The sequence below is a fragment of the Coenobita brevimanus genome, chromosome 5 (assembly GCF_032717465.1).
Source record: "Coenobita brevimanus isolate Jiangsu-jjx chromosome 5, ASM3271746v2, whole genome shotgun sequence".
In the NCBI taxonomy this organism is placed as follows: domain Eukaryota; kingdom Metazoa; phylum Arthropoda; class Malacostraca; order Decapoda; family Coenobitidae; genus Coenobita; species Coenobita brevimanus.
In genome coordinates, this window is record NC_136958.1 from 44,369,525 (window position 1) to 44,384,748 (window position 15,224).

The window sequence follows — 15,224 nt, forward strand, 5'->3', positions numbered from 1 at the left end:
GTGTGTGTGTGTGTGTGTGTGTGTGTGTGTGTGCTCGCATGTGCGTGTGGAGAGAGAGAGAGAGAGAGAGAGAGAGAGAGAGAGAGATGGGGAAGTGACTGGAAACTGAGTAGGTGAATGAGTGGGCGTGTGGTTGGGAATAGTCCTGTACAGAGGTTGAGACTGGGGGCCGAACAGGTGTTACTGATAGGTAGGGAGGAAATCTAGCATCTCTTCCTTAGTAGTTTATTTTTCACTCAGACGTTAATACTTATTTGTACGATAATTTTGTAATATGAAATGATTTTTGAAAAAACTGAAATGAAATGGAAGACAGTATTAACATGCAGAATGCAAAATAAATCGCTACAGAAAAGATGCTACACAGTCTCCTAAACTCACGAGAAGACGGGCCTGAGAATTTAACGATGTAACTTTGTCATTGAACTTAATATCATTTTACCGCAAGAGTGTAACCTGCTTTAATTCTAACAGTCCAGTTACCTTTTCTTTTTACTGTAGTAATTTGCAGACGATTTTATGCTACTTTGGAAAGGCCTCTCGTATTGAAGGCGTTATTGAAAGGATATGTCCAACCCTTCCAATCTGAAGTCTCTCCTGGGCTATATTAAGTCATCTAGATGGAAGAGAAGTAAATTTTAAAAATACGTCATCGTCGTGAAGAGGTTCACTGAGGGGGGGAGTTTCACTAGACCCAGTATCTTTAAAGGGAAGGGAGAAGAGAGGGTAAAATAAATAAATAAATAAATAAATAAAGCAAGAAAGGAAAGAAAAAATACGCTGTATATGAAATAATTTCTTTGCAAATTTTTGTAAACCCATTTTGCCAGGAGATATTATTACAATTTTTTGCAGCTGGTGCCAAACGATTATAGTCCAGGAGAGACTTTTCACTGGAAGGAAGAGTTAGATGTGACCCTTACTTTGCCGGGTCTCTTTCCGTAAGCTTGATGAAATCGTCTGGTGGCAGCAAGAATGAAATTTAAATGGCTTTCTCGGATTGATGGGGCTAATTGGAGTGCTCAGTAAAAAAGTACATATTAAAAGTTGTTATGCTATGTTCATTGCTTTTAAATCGGCATGTCTCTTATCTCGGACTGAAATAGGTAACTGGATCGAAATTCTTTGGTTGCGAGTCGTGTCCGGAGGAACGTTTGCTGAATGTTCTTAACAGTTACGGTATATTTGTAGATGTTTGTTTATGTCCCCAGCCTGTAAAATTCTGCCCTGACATCTTCCCCTGAAATTTACTTCCTCATCTTCTAATCTTTCCTATGACCCCCTCCTTCCTTCCGACTTAAGGGCAAGTCTTACAAAATCTACCTGCTTTCCTTGTCAACTGCACCATGTCCATTGCCAATGTCCCAGTTTGTTTGTAAACCTAGAACTAAGATAAGGATCTGGATGGTAAAACCGACAGTTGCGTGTCATTGTCAGTGACACACATTGTATCACAATGTGTCCACTGAGGAGGAGAAAGGATCCAGTGTAAAAGAAAAAGATTATGGACATGTCTCTGAATCCCCTCCTTCCAGCCTCCGGTACTAGGATGACATCGATATTCTTCTTGGTACCGTTATACGATTATATGTCTGCTGCCTCCACACGATTGTAGCCTTTGTACTACTGGACGGTTAGAGCTTTGCTACAGCCAGACGAATGCACTCTTGTTACCGGTGCTGGAGAGGGACGCCTTCATGGGGTGACACTGATGTAATGGGTTGACTTTGTTGCCTGGTTATACAGACGTCCGTCAACTACCTCCCTATCCCCCGTGAAGAGGACAGTGGACCGCAGGAGAGGGGCACCTTTAGGCTGCTGTTCACCGGATTAACATCCAGATGAGGCTTGGCGCAGAACACCACCATCACCACCACCACCACCACAAAAAAAAAAAAAAAAAAAAAAAAAAGACAACAATTTATACCCTCCAGATTCATTTATTCCTGCTTCTGCTACTGACAGATGCTTATATTTTCCTGCATACAGACTTTTCCCTCCTCGCGATCACCTGTACTAGTTTATCCATCTTCCTGTCAGACTATTTTATACCAGGTACAGTACGACTGGACGATTTTTTCCCTTACTACATTCAGAGGAGTTAACTAATGCTACTGACAGACGATTTTCTTCAGTCTAATTGTGTAGCAGGAATGGAAAAGTTAAACAGGTTATTCCATCATCATCAACATCATCATCATCTTAATCATCATCATCATCATCATCATCACCATCGTCGTCATTACTCTTACTGTCATTATCATCATCATCGTCGTCGTCGTCGTCGGTTTCGTCGTCATCATCATCATCATCATCATCATCATCATCATCATCATCATTATACCCCATTTCCTACTATCATTTACACAGCAAGGCTAAGTGCAAACAATTCGGCCAAGAAGAGGCATATTATGACAGGCAGAACTTGAGTAGCTGACGGAAATATTTGGCCTCTTTTTATAACCTCTGTTGCATATCATTTCATAAGCAATAATGGCTCTGTGGTGGATTTGTGTTCATTTGCAAGGGATGAGTACATGTCGTGTTGCAAGGATGAAGTGAATGTTGTGTGGTGTTGCAGGGGTGGGGTGAATGCTGTGCCGTGTTGCAGATGTAGAATTCATGATGAAGTGTTGTAGGACTAGACTTTCTTGTGCAGTACGGCTCAGGCACACATGTCTGTCATGACGGTGGTGTATATGAAAGCCAGAGTGTTGTAGTGGCTATGTAACGCTCTCTCTCTCTCTCTCTCTCTACATAATTCCTATTTTCTTAGGATAATAATCATCCGTACGGAAGTCCCATGTGTAAACCATCTAGTCAACTAAGTGGGATTGCAAAACCTGCTTACAAGAAATCCAGATAAAGGAAGGTCGCCACCCACACGCCTATGATCACAGGAAAGAAAACACTGCGGCAGGCGGGGAGACAGAGAGAGAGAGAGAGAGAGAGAAGAGGAGCGGAGTTAAACGGGATATGGTGGAGGCAGAAGAGGAGGAGAGGCAAAAGGAGGAGATGGTGGTGGGAGAACGGGAGGAGGGGGGGTGGGAGTGGGGATGCGGGCACATGGTCGGGGTGAGCAGGTAGCAGGTAACGGGACACTGCCCACTAGGCTTATGGGGCAGGGCATGGCTGGGCAGGTGGTGGTGGTGTGGTGGTCAAGGTTGCTCTGCTCACCCCACCAGCACACGGCGGAGAGAGGACGATGACCCCGTAAAAGCAGGAAGTGTGAGGAAGGAGAAAACGAGGTAGAATACGAATAAGAGTGCATACTGCAGAACTGACGTTGATAGGAGGAGAGGAAGAACCACATCAGTCATGCAAATGGTAAATGGCATGGAAAGGTGACAAAGAGAATGTAAAAGTGCGGAGCGAAGCTGATGAGAGAATAAGCAAAGGAGGGCTAAGAACGAGGTAGAAGGAAAATAGAGTGGTAGATAAACAGTTAGGTAGACACACACACAGACAGCTGGACAGACAGACTAACAAACAAAATAATAGACATTCAGTTAGTTACCCAGGCAGACTGTTAGACATATAGATGGATAGACAGAGATAATACCCACATACTTTCAATGTTTCATGTAACCCAGTGAGTTTATTTGAGAGAGAGAGAGAGAGAGAGAGAGAGAGAGAGAGAGAGAGAGAGAGAGGAAGGGATAACGACATGGTACAGTTATACGGTTATCCTGGGACACACCACATCTCATTCGTAACGGTCTCTCTCTCTCTCTCTCTCTCTCTCTCTCTCTCTCTCTCTCTCTCTCTCTCTCTCTCTCTCTCTCTCTCTCTCTCTCTCTCTCTCTCTCTCTCTCTCTCTCTCTCTCTCTCTCTCTCTCTCTCTCTCTCTCTCTCTCTCCTTGTTTGTGTGTATGTGTGTGTGTATAATAATAAATTTCCTCTCTCTTTCACCCTCTCAGTTTATTAATCTCTTCCTTTCTCAGCTTTCTTCCTTCATTCCTTGCCTCCCCCTCTTTCCTCTCTCTCCATCCCTTCCTTCCCCTCTCCTGCACCCTTTCCATCCCTCCCTCTCTCCAGTCAACGCTTCCTTCTTACCTCCTTCACACGCACTTACCTCTCTCCTTCACGTCTCTCCTCCGTCCCTCAGTTACTCTCCAAGTTTTTATCACTCTCTTCTTTCTCTTCAACTTTTCCTCTTTCCCGTCCCTTACTGTTTGGTCTACAACTTTCCCAACCTTCATTTACTCTTGACTGTAAAGTGAGGATTAATGTACACTCAATAACACCACCACCTGAACACCCACACACACACACACACACACACACACACACACACACACACACAGACGGCTTGGTAGTTCTCCGTGACCCTGAACTTGGCTCTGGATTGAAGGTCAGCCCCCCAACCACCCCTTACCCCTAGCCTGGCTCTCTTCTAGTCTTCCTCACTCCTAGCCTCTTCATTGCTCCCCCTCCTCCTCTCCCTCTTTCTCTGTACATTGTGTGTGTGTGTGTGTGTGTGTGTGTGTGTGTGTGTGTGTGTGTATTTATATATATATATATATATATATATATATATATATATATATATATATATATATATATATATATAAATATATATGTATATATACTGTATAAATGTAATGAAAAAAGAAGCAGGAGAGGAGTGTTGGTGGGACCTGAAGGAGATGGCAAGAGACAGATATTGGTGGAGAGAGTTCATTGAGACCCTATGCATCCCTTGGGGTGCCACAGGAAATGATTGATTGATTGATTGATAAATGTAATACATGCATGCATATATAGGTTTTATATTCATTCATTTTCTAATCTTACCTTCTCTTTCTCGTTTTCCATATATTTTCTTGTTCTGCCTTCCCGCTCCATCTCTCTTCTCCTTATTCTTCCTTTCATTAATTCTTCCCAGTCCTCTCCTCATCTTCTCTCACATCACCCTCTCTTCTTCTACATTCCATTCTCTCTCGCCTCATACCTTCTCTAGTACATCCCTGCAAACTTCCATCTTCTCTCACCATTTCATCACCCTCCTACCTCACCCTCTTCTCTTCCTCCCATATTCATCTTCTCATCACCCTCCCGTCCCTCCCTTTCCCTTCCCTTCTCATCTCCCCCTACTCTTCCTCTCCCATCTCCGTCTTCTCCTCCCCTCCCATCTCCCTATTTTCTTTCCCCTCCCTCCCTTCCCTCCTCTCCCCAGTTCTCTCCCCCTCCTACCACCTTCCCTCGCCCATGCCCCACTTTCCTCCGGCACACCCACTGCTTTTCCAGCTGGTGTTAGAGATAGCAGCCTCCCCACCTTTTCTCTCTCTCTCTCTCTCTCACACACACACACACACACACACACACACACACACACACACACACACACACACACACACACACACACACACACACACACACACACACACACACACACACACACACACACACACACACGCACGCACGCGCGCGCGTGCATGCAACTGACCAACTCTGGAACTGCCTTTCACTCAGTCTTTCCTACTGCTTATGACCTCCAATTTTGTGAACTCGGTGTATGCAACAGTCTCGAAAACAACGGAGAGTAAGTTTGGAATTCTCTTTATTCAGAGTTCTTAGGATTTTTTTTTTCCAGACTCAGAGTTGCTTTTTTTTTTTTTTTTTAATTTGTCGACTAATAAAAAGTATGTGCTTTCGTGTGATTTAGAGACTATATATCTCCAGCGACTTTATTTCTGTCATCATTGATATTCCTAAGTGTGTTATGATATTTTTGTCGATGTATCAAAGTTTTAAATGCTATTCAAAAACATGCAGCTGTATTGTGCAAAATAATAATAATAATAATAATAATAATAATAATCCGTTACTGTAGAGGTGTTAGGTAGCTTCCGAAACTGATAACTATCTTAAGTCCCGAAGAGGATGACAGGTCCCCAATGTTTGACGGACTTTAATGGAATACTTTTCGTTATTAGATGTGATTAGCCTGCATCCAAAATCGCACAGTGCAGTCAGCAACGATGCAGGTGCTTGCAGACGATTTTTTTGAACTGTGAATAGCCATTTTTAGAGACTGGCTTAGAAGAAGGCTGTATTAACCTATTCACAACTTAATTTCTCTCCCTAATCTGAATATAATCGGATATAGGTAGCAAGAATTAAAGTTACTGGATTGAAGAGATTAAGGAGAATCCTTAATCTTCTTCCATCCATCCATCATCTAATCTACCGGTTTATTTCTGTAGCTGGTGCGTTGTTATTTTCCTAAAAGACAATCATGCAATCTGTGTCGACATAACAAAACATGAATTACTGTACATGGAAAAGATTATTAAGATGCAATATACAAAATATATATTTAACGTAGAGTTACGAGAAAGCCTCCTAAACTGACGGGAATATGACCCCAAAGATGGTACTGCGACTGGCATTGGAGACTGTAGCATCCAAGGAAAAACCCTTCCTTAGCGATATACGTTGCTCACTACACTGTGGTATGCCCTTGTATGCTGTTCGTGTCTTTTTAATATCAACAAAATTTGCATCATTAACTTACAAGTGGATAATACAGTAGTACTGGTTGCAGCGTCAGGTTCATCTGGATGTGAACACAGAGGGCTGTATGACTTTAACATTGCAGTCTCGGCATTAGGCTGTCTCTCCAGCCTACCATCCTCTTTTTGGAAGGTGGAGGGATGAGCTGAGGGACGTTTATGCATCCAGGCAAGTTTCCTGTCGGGGTGTATCGGCGCCACAACGTGATGGCGATCCTCTACATCGCTGGGAGGATAATACAGGTGCAATCTTAGTATATAGTGTCGAGGCGGAGACACCTTTGTTAAGAGTCTCAGGTCACTTCGCCTTACTTCCCTTTGGCTTCTGTTGTCTAGAGTCGGGTAATGTGGAGAATATACCGCCAACAACAACAACAAAAATGCTACGAAGAACCCGAAGCCAACAAGAACTTGCCCCCCAGGATCTTTGCCGTTTATACCTATCAAGCCGCCACGCCGCCCCTGGAGACCCAAGACTGGTTACCGACACAGCCAGCGTCCCGTTACAACACCGGGTTAGGCTGGACATTACCTGGGGCATACTAAAACCCTACCCCCGTCCCCCTTACCTTATACCCCCCCTTCCTACCTCCTCATCTCCTCTGTTCCCTTCGCCTTCTCGCAGCCTCTCCCTTCTATCGTTCCTCCCTCCCTCATCCCCTCCTCTGTTCCCTACGCCCTTTCGCAGTCTTTCCCGTCTACCTTCCCTCCCTCATTCTCTCATCATCTCCTCTATACCCCCACTTCCTCATCGTCTCCTCTGTACCCTACCCTTTGTGTCACCTTCTCCCGTCTATCCCTCTTCCTCCCTCATTCTACGGTACACGGAGGCATCACTAACTGTTCATATGCGGTCCACTGCATGACAGGACCCTCTCCTCCGACGGTATCCTGTGGTGAAAGTGGTGCATAAGAAAGTCGAGTTGTTGTAATGACTATCAGTGTGAGCCTATACTTGTTGTCGGTATGAAATGGCAAGGTTTGAATATATGCAGACATACGAAGGCATACTACCATCACCTAATTTAATGTCCGCCTTGGTTGGGGTTTCGAACGTTAAGATTTGGGAACACAAGACGAACAAGCTGCCACCTAGCCACCCTAACTCCCGTGCATGCTACTCTCCCCCCACCATGCTTTACCGTCATGTTGCTGTAATCTTTCATATACTCAGATTTCCAAAATGATGGCTTCTTTTTTGATCCCATAATGCAGTAAACTGTTCTAATTGTAGCCTTTATACCCACATGCTGAAATTGCGTGTAATCCTCACAGTACGGTGACGATGATGATGATGATGATGATTTATGATTTACTCTTTCTACCACCTGTTGATTAAATCCAACTGAGAAAGGACCTCTAACGTAAAAGGGGTTAACAGGGCTACATGTAACAGTTCTAGTTCAAAATAAAAATCCCAAGCGTGATAAAATCGTCTGGAAGTGACAAAAATAAACTAAGAGTAATGTTACCGTAATTAAGAGGAAAATGGGTGGAAATAACACCATTCTTTCCTCCATATATCTTGATGTACCCTCCCTCACACTACGGCACACAGCACACTATCGCCTCTCTTATACCCTGCTGTACCCCCTCTCACGCCACGGTACACAACACGCTACCCTCTCTCTTATACCCTGCTGTACCCTCTCTCACGCTACGGTACACAACACACTATCCCCTCTCTTATACCCTGCCGTACCCTCACTCACACAACGGTACACAACACACTACGCTCTCTAACATTGTGCTCTACCTTCCTTCACACTAAGGCCACATCACTACCAGAATTTCCAACAAAGTCTCTACATCACCCAAATCATCCATGCATCATCTAATCCTTCATGGCCTCACCAGGAGCGTAGGGATCCGAGGCTAGGTTTCTCAGTTCATATTTAAAGCGAGGCAATTATAGTCCTTTTACTTTAAACTGGCCCAGATTTTTATCCTTTTGTAGCTTATTTTATGTTGCTTTGTGGAAGAAAAAGAAAATACTGTGGCTCTAAATCTTTTCCACAGCACTTCTTCGTGACTGACATCATATTTTGTTTCTAATCTATTATTACAACTCAGCACTGAAGATGGAGAGATGGAAATTTTTGGCCAAGTTAGAGTAAAAAGAGTATAGTCACCCACCTCTTATTGGCATTTTGTGATCATTAAACCATAACCAATCCTTGAATTTAAACCTTTAAGAGTCACATCTGGTTGGAGCGCCTTAATTCACTAGACCACCAGGCAGAAAAACCCTCTCTCCGACGAAACGATGATTACATGACACCATTCAAGCCAGTATATATCATCCCTCTCTTTCCGCTTACCCTTATCCTCATGATATCTACGTATATTCCCACACCCGCTCGCTTCTCCTCCTCCTCCTTCTCCTCCTCCTCCTCCTCGTTTAGCTAGTTCATTAGTATGGGCCACACATCACCCCATAAATATTCACGCCGTGTCTTTGTGCCAGCCCCCCTCCCCCAGCACAAGGTCATAACCAGCTGCGGGCTCTATTAACACAAAGGATCGTATTCTCTGTAGGAGGCTCCCTAGCACCTCTTCCTTACCATATTAATTTAGATATAGGACTCGTTAACACTCGCAGGCTCCCGTGACTAATTTTTGGCTGAATAAAATAGTCTGGCGATAACTGGCATAGAATCCTCAGTTGTCCCGGCCGTGAGAGGGCTAATGGTGATAGTATTAACTCAGGCACCTATGATTCACTTAGCTGAACAAAATCGTCTGAAGTTACCAGAATGAAAAACCAATAAATCAGTGTCCATAACAGTTATAGTGTTCTTGTACTATGTTTTAATTATGCAGGTACTGTCATTATTATGTAGTAAGTTGGGGTGCCTATTTTTCTCTCACTCGATGTAGTGCTGCCCTTAGGTGGCTATACATCACATGACGAGCCAAATCCAGGAAACCATTTATTACGCTAGGTGGTAACCATACTGTATGTCCAAATAAACCCCTCGTGATCTACTTGGCTACTTTGCTGTGATCGGATGGGGCTCATAAGGGTTTACATCTGAGGGATGGATAGGGTTCTTTGCTCACATAATGCCACTCAGGCGAACAAGGCTTGTCACCCTTGTCTTAAATGTCTCGAATCCTTACACTTGCAATGGGTTAAAAATATATATATATATATATATATATATATATATATATATATATATATATATATATATATATATATATATATATATATATATATATATAAAGGAATTACAAATAAAAGAATATTTGCCCGTAATATCCAGAGTGCGAGTATAGCATTAATGGAAAAGCATTGGTGAGGTTTATAAAGTCACGAGGATACTGCGTTTTCGACTGCCATTTTCGCAAAGTCTGCCTTGTTTAGACCCACTAGATCCAGGCGACGTCCTCTGTAGTTTATTCTCGTAACTAACAGACGACTTTATACAATTTTTGAGAGATCTCTCTTATTGAACGATTATTTTAAAGTTGTATTTGACCCCTTCTTTTCGAAACGACAGTCCTAAGATGAATTAAATCGTCAAGGGATACCAAGAATAAAAGTGAAATGAAGTCCCGGGGCTCAGTGGGTTATATCATCAACAAATCCTATCAATGATGCTCTACGAAATTACATCTTAGCCTCAGAATTCAAGTATGTTGACCCCCGGTAATGAGGTGCTGTAGAGACAGGTATAGATCTTTCAGCTTCACTTGGCCCACATTTTCGTCCTTTTACAATTTACATCACTCATTGACTGAAAATGACAGCGTTTCAGCTATACATCAGTTTTATAGAACTTCTTTGAGACTGACACAGCATTCCCGTGTTAATCTACTGCATCAGCATTTAAAATGGAGAGATAGCAACTTTTGGCCAAATAAAAGTAGTATAGGTAGGTAAAGGCGGAGGCTGTAACTATGACAGGTGTAGCAATACCCGCTATGTTTACACTCCCTGTTTGCCCTCACCTGCCGGCTGCACTGCACTGTACACATGCCACCAGGAATGCCATTACCGCATCCACTGTGTTGGTCAGTGTCTTACATCCTAAGGGTTTCGCTGTCTCCTTACTATCTTCTTCAATTTGCTTATTCTACTGCTTGTGACCTCCAATCTTTAACATAATGTGCCCAAGCATCTGGAAATAAACTGATCGTGATTTGGCTTTCTTTTTATACAGCTTTCTTTAAGAGGCACTCTTTGCGGCTCTGAGTCTTAAGTTCTTTCGTTTAACAGAGAAAAAAAATACTAAAGTTGGCCGCAGCCTTATCGAAAGTTTATCGAAGAAGTCATAAGCTTGCCGTAGTAGCCGTAAGAGTGTCGTAAGTGTCCGGTAAGCGTACTGACCTGTGTATTTAGCTGAAAAGACATAGGACTTACACTCTAAAAAGGGAATCTCATTCTTTTTTTTGCGCGCGCGCGTTGTACAAGAGAATAAGGTTATAGTAGCGAAACACGAAAAAAAAAGGGGGGGATACATTTCACTGAGAGAGAGAGAGAGAGAGAGAGAGAGAGAGACAGACAGACAGACAGACAGACAGACAAAGAATATAAACAAAAACCTGAACCCACGAGAATACGGCCTAGTTTATCGGTATGTCCTTGTCCTATGTAGAGACACTCCCAAGGACTTGGCACCGGCGACGCATACCCTCATCTCTTTGTTAACGTACCCTCACCCGCATCCTCCCTCACCCCTCTCCCCTTCCCATCTTCTCTTCATAATCCCCCTTCGTTTTCTCTTTCACTTCTACTTTCCGCTTTCATCTCTCCCTCCGTTTCTCACACCTCTGTACCTTCCTCCTTCCCCTGTCCTTCCTTTTCTCTCTTCTTCCCCCTTCCCTTTTCCTTCCCATCTCCCTCTCTTCCCTTCCTCCTTCCAGTTCTATCGCCTAAGGAAGTTTACAGGTCTTTTATATTTCCTGATTCTCTTCCCTTTCCTTCATTCTCTTCCTTGTCACTGTGAAACATTGTAGTAATTTAACAGTAGCAGTTGTTTGTGTTTCAAAACCTTAAAAGGCTGGTAGGTGAATACGAGGACACTTAAGGACTGGATAATTGTGTCTTATGAAGATCAACATGTATGCAGATGGTTAAGTTTAATTATGGTGCCTTACGACAGTGCTAATTTTGACAAGTGTATACTAAAGAAAGAATGAGCCATGGTGTCTTTGTTTCTGTCTTTCAGATATAAAATTCCTTGTTCCTTCCAACTATCGTGGTATTTTTTGTTTCTTTTTTCATGCCAGGTTTTACGCCGGAGGGAGCGGTGGACGGGGGAAGGGGGTCCTTGATCTTGTCCATCCTCTACTCACAATTGTAGCTCAGATCCTTAACACATAACCCTCAAATAGGCTGACGTATTTCCTATGTAGCCTATTGCATTTAACGCCATTCTTCCTCTATCATTCTATCTCATTCTTCCATATGTCTCTCCCACCCTTCCCTTTCCTTCTCGCTCCTCTCCCTGTCTCTTCACTCCCCCTCTCCTCACCCCTCCCTCTCTCAATTCTCCCCTTTTCCTCCCCCTCCCATCATACTCATCACCGTCACACCTTTTCCTCTTCACGTCACTCTAATCGTCACCTGTTCGTCTCCTTCTCTTTGTCCGTCTCGCCTTTGTCTCTTCCCAGGTTTTGTCTCGTGATGGTGTGAAATTCCGTGTATTTTCCAGCTCCTCGCAGTTCTTTATTTTCATGTACATTATTCTTTCTGCGTGGTTTTCTTGTTTGTTTGTTTGTTTCTCTCTCTCTCTCTCTCTCTCTCTCTCTCTCTCTCTCTCTCTCTCTCTCTCTCTCTCTCTCTCTCTCTCTCTCTCTCTCTCTCTCTCTCTCTCTCTCTCTCTCTCTCTCTCTCTCTCTCTCTTTCATTACAAACATATATGATTTATGTGTTTATATATGATTTTGTCCGCTCTTTCTCGCTTCCCTCCATGTTCTCTTCGTTTCGCCATATTGTCGTTCATTTGTTCTCAGCCTTCCTTTCTTTCTCCTCCTTATTTCTTCTTCCCTTTCCCTTCTCCCCTACCTTCCCCTCCCCTCCCTTCAGAGTGACTCAGCTGCAGTCATTTTCACCCTTCCCTCCCTCCCTTCCTGCATTTTGTCTTAAGAAAATCCTCATATCATTATCTCCCTTTTTCCCTTGTCTCGCATCTCCTTTCTCCCTTTTTTCTCCTTCCCTCTCCCTCCACTTCCTCATATCCATTTCTCTCTCATTTCGTTTCATTATTATTCCGGTTTCATTTATGTGTTCCAGTTTTTTTCGTTTCTTACCATCTTTTTTTTTTTTCCCCTCTCATCTTCTCTGTCTTTTCCCCCTACCTCCTTCTCCCCTCGCAGTTGCCCTTCAACCCTTCTCTTTCCCTCTTACCCTCCCTCCCTACCTACACCTTGCTTCCCTCCTAGTGACTCGGCGATCATCATCATCATCATCATCATCACCCTTCCTCTTTGTCTTCCTACATCCCTCTCTACAGTGACTCAGATATCACCACCACCATCATCATCATCATCATCATCATCATCATCATCATCATCATCATCACTACCACCACCACCACCCCTCCTTTGTGTCTTCCCTTCCATCTCTACCCTACATCCCTTCCAACAGTGACTCAGCAACAACAACCATCATCATCATCATCATCATCATCGTCATCATTATCATCCCACCCACCCAGCACCCAGACTCCACACTTAACCCTTCCATGAGAGCAGATCTAATTACCCACACGATTGTATATTTCCGGCCTCTCTATTAGCCCTCTGACTAATTACTCCTTTGCTAATTACACCCATTAAGTGGCTGTGAGGGTGCCAGGTCATGGGGCCAGATAACAGGCAGCTTCCGTAGTCTCGATAGGACGTTGACTTAGGGGGTTTGTTTGGTGGAATTTAGTATTATATTATTTCTTGAGAGAGAGAGAGAGAGAGAGAGAGAGAGTCTGACAGTTTCCTTTCCAAATAAAGTTGGACCACGGAAAACCCAAACCAAGGCCTTACCAGTTCAATTCTTGGACATGTTCATCTCGAAAGACGAAAGATCAAATGCAGTGGAAAAGACAGACTGAGGAAGGCAGTTCCAGAGTTGACCAGCCTGGTGCATGAAAGACAGAGTACAGGTCAAGAGTTGCAATAGGGAGGTGGACATACAAGAGGTGAGATAGCGTATGACTAGACGATGTTGTTCAGCTTAGAGGAGGTGTCTGGCGGTAAAGGAGTTAAAAACAGCTCATTAATTCCTACATTACGGCACCGCCTGTCATGAATAATCCCTGACACCAATGGGGGATTTTATTATGCTTGGGAGACACATTAGGGAGTGAAGATGCTAATTACAAACGAACTCCATCGGCCCCCAGTGCCACGGGAGCTATCCTCTCAGCTGAATAAACTCGTCTGGCAGCAGCGATATAAAATAGAGAAGACTTCAACGGGTTAAGGGCAATGACCTCTCCCTTCCTGAATTTTATGATGGACGCTTAATTCTTCACCACGATGTGTGTGTGCGTGCGTGCGTGCGTGCCAGCGGTATTTATAAATATGTTACAGGGGAGAAACTTTTTAGCCAATAAGAACAAAAAATTAAACGTTGAAAAATTATATCTCGACAGAATACTGCTTTACTAATATCGCCCTCTCCTAAACTGATAATATCATTTTTTATTGTAACTGTGTCAGTAAATAAAAATTCCCAGATTTATTCATTTTCAGTTTAAAGGCTACCGCCTTGTTATTAAACTGTTTACTATTATTATTATTACTATTATTATTATTACTACTGCTACTACTACTACAATTATTATTATTATTATTAATTTTATTATTATTATTATTATTATTATTATTATTATTAGAGAGAGAGAGACAGACAGACAGACAGACAGACAGACAGACTTATAACGTATTATCAGGAAATGCATAAACATACATGACAGTACTAAATATCATTTATAATACTGATACACATTTATAGTGAATGTCAGTCGTGCTGTTATTCTCTCTCTCTCTCTCTCTCTCTCTCTCTCTCTCTCTCTCTCTCTCTCTCTCTCTCTCTCTCTCTCTACCATCGTTCATCTCCACTCCCTCCCTCCTCTACCACCACTTACCTCCTCTCCCTCCCTCCTCTACCACCACGCATCTTCACTCCCTCCCTCCTCTACCACCATGCACCTCCACTCCCTCCCTCCTCTACCACCACGCATCTTCACTCCCTCCCTCCTCTACCACCATGCACCTCCACTCCCTCCCTCCTCTACCACCACGCATCTCCACTCCCTCCCTCCTCTACCACCATGCACCTCCACTCCCTCCCTCCTCTACCACCACGCATCTTCACTCCCTCCCTCCTCTACCACCATGCACCTCCACTCCCTCCCTCCTCTACCACCACGCATCTCCACTCCCTCCCTCCTCTACCACCACGCATCTCCACTCCCCCCTTCCTCTACCACCACATGTCTTCATTCCCTCCTTCCTCTACCACCACATGTCTTCATTCCCTCCTTCCTCTACCACCACATGTCTTCATTCCCTCCTTCCTCTACCACCACATGTCTTCATTCCCTCCTTCCTCTACCACCACATGTCTTCATTCCCTCCTTCCTCTACCACCACATGTCTCCATTCCCTCCTTCCTCTACCACCACATGTCTCCATTCCCTCCTTCCTCTACCACCACATGTCTCCATTCCCTCCTTCCTCTACCACCACATGTCT

The 15,224-nt window shown here is 43.6% G+C and overlaps 1 protein-coding gene across 1 annotated transcript in view; it reads right to left on the reverse strand.

The window, feature by feature from the left end:
* Positions 1-15,224, reverse strand: part of LOC145398281 (uncharacterized) — a 213,045-nt gene that overhangs the window by 196,544 nt on the left and 1,277 nt on the right. The window lies entirely within an intron of this gene.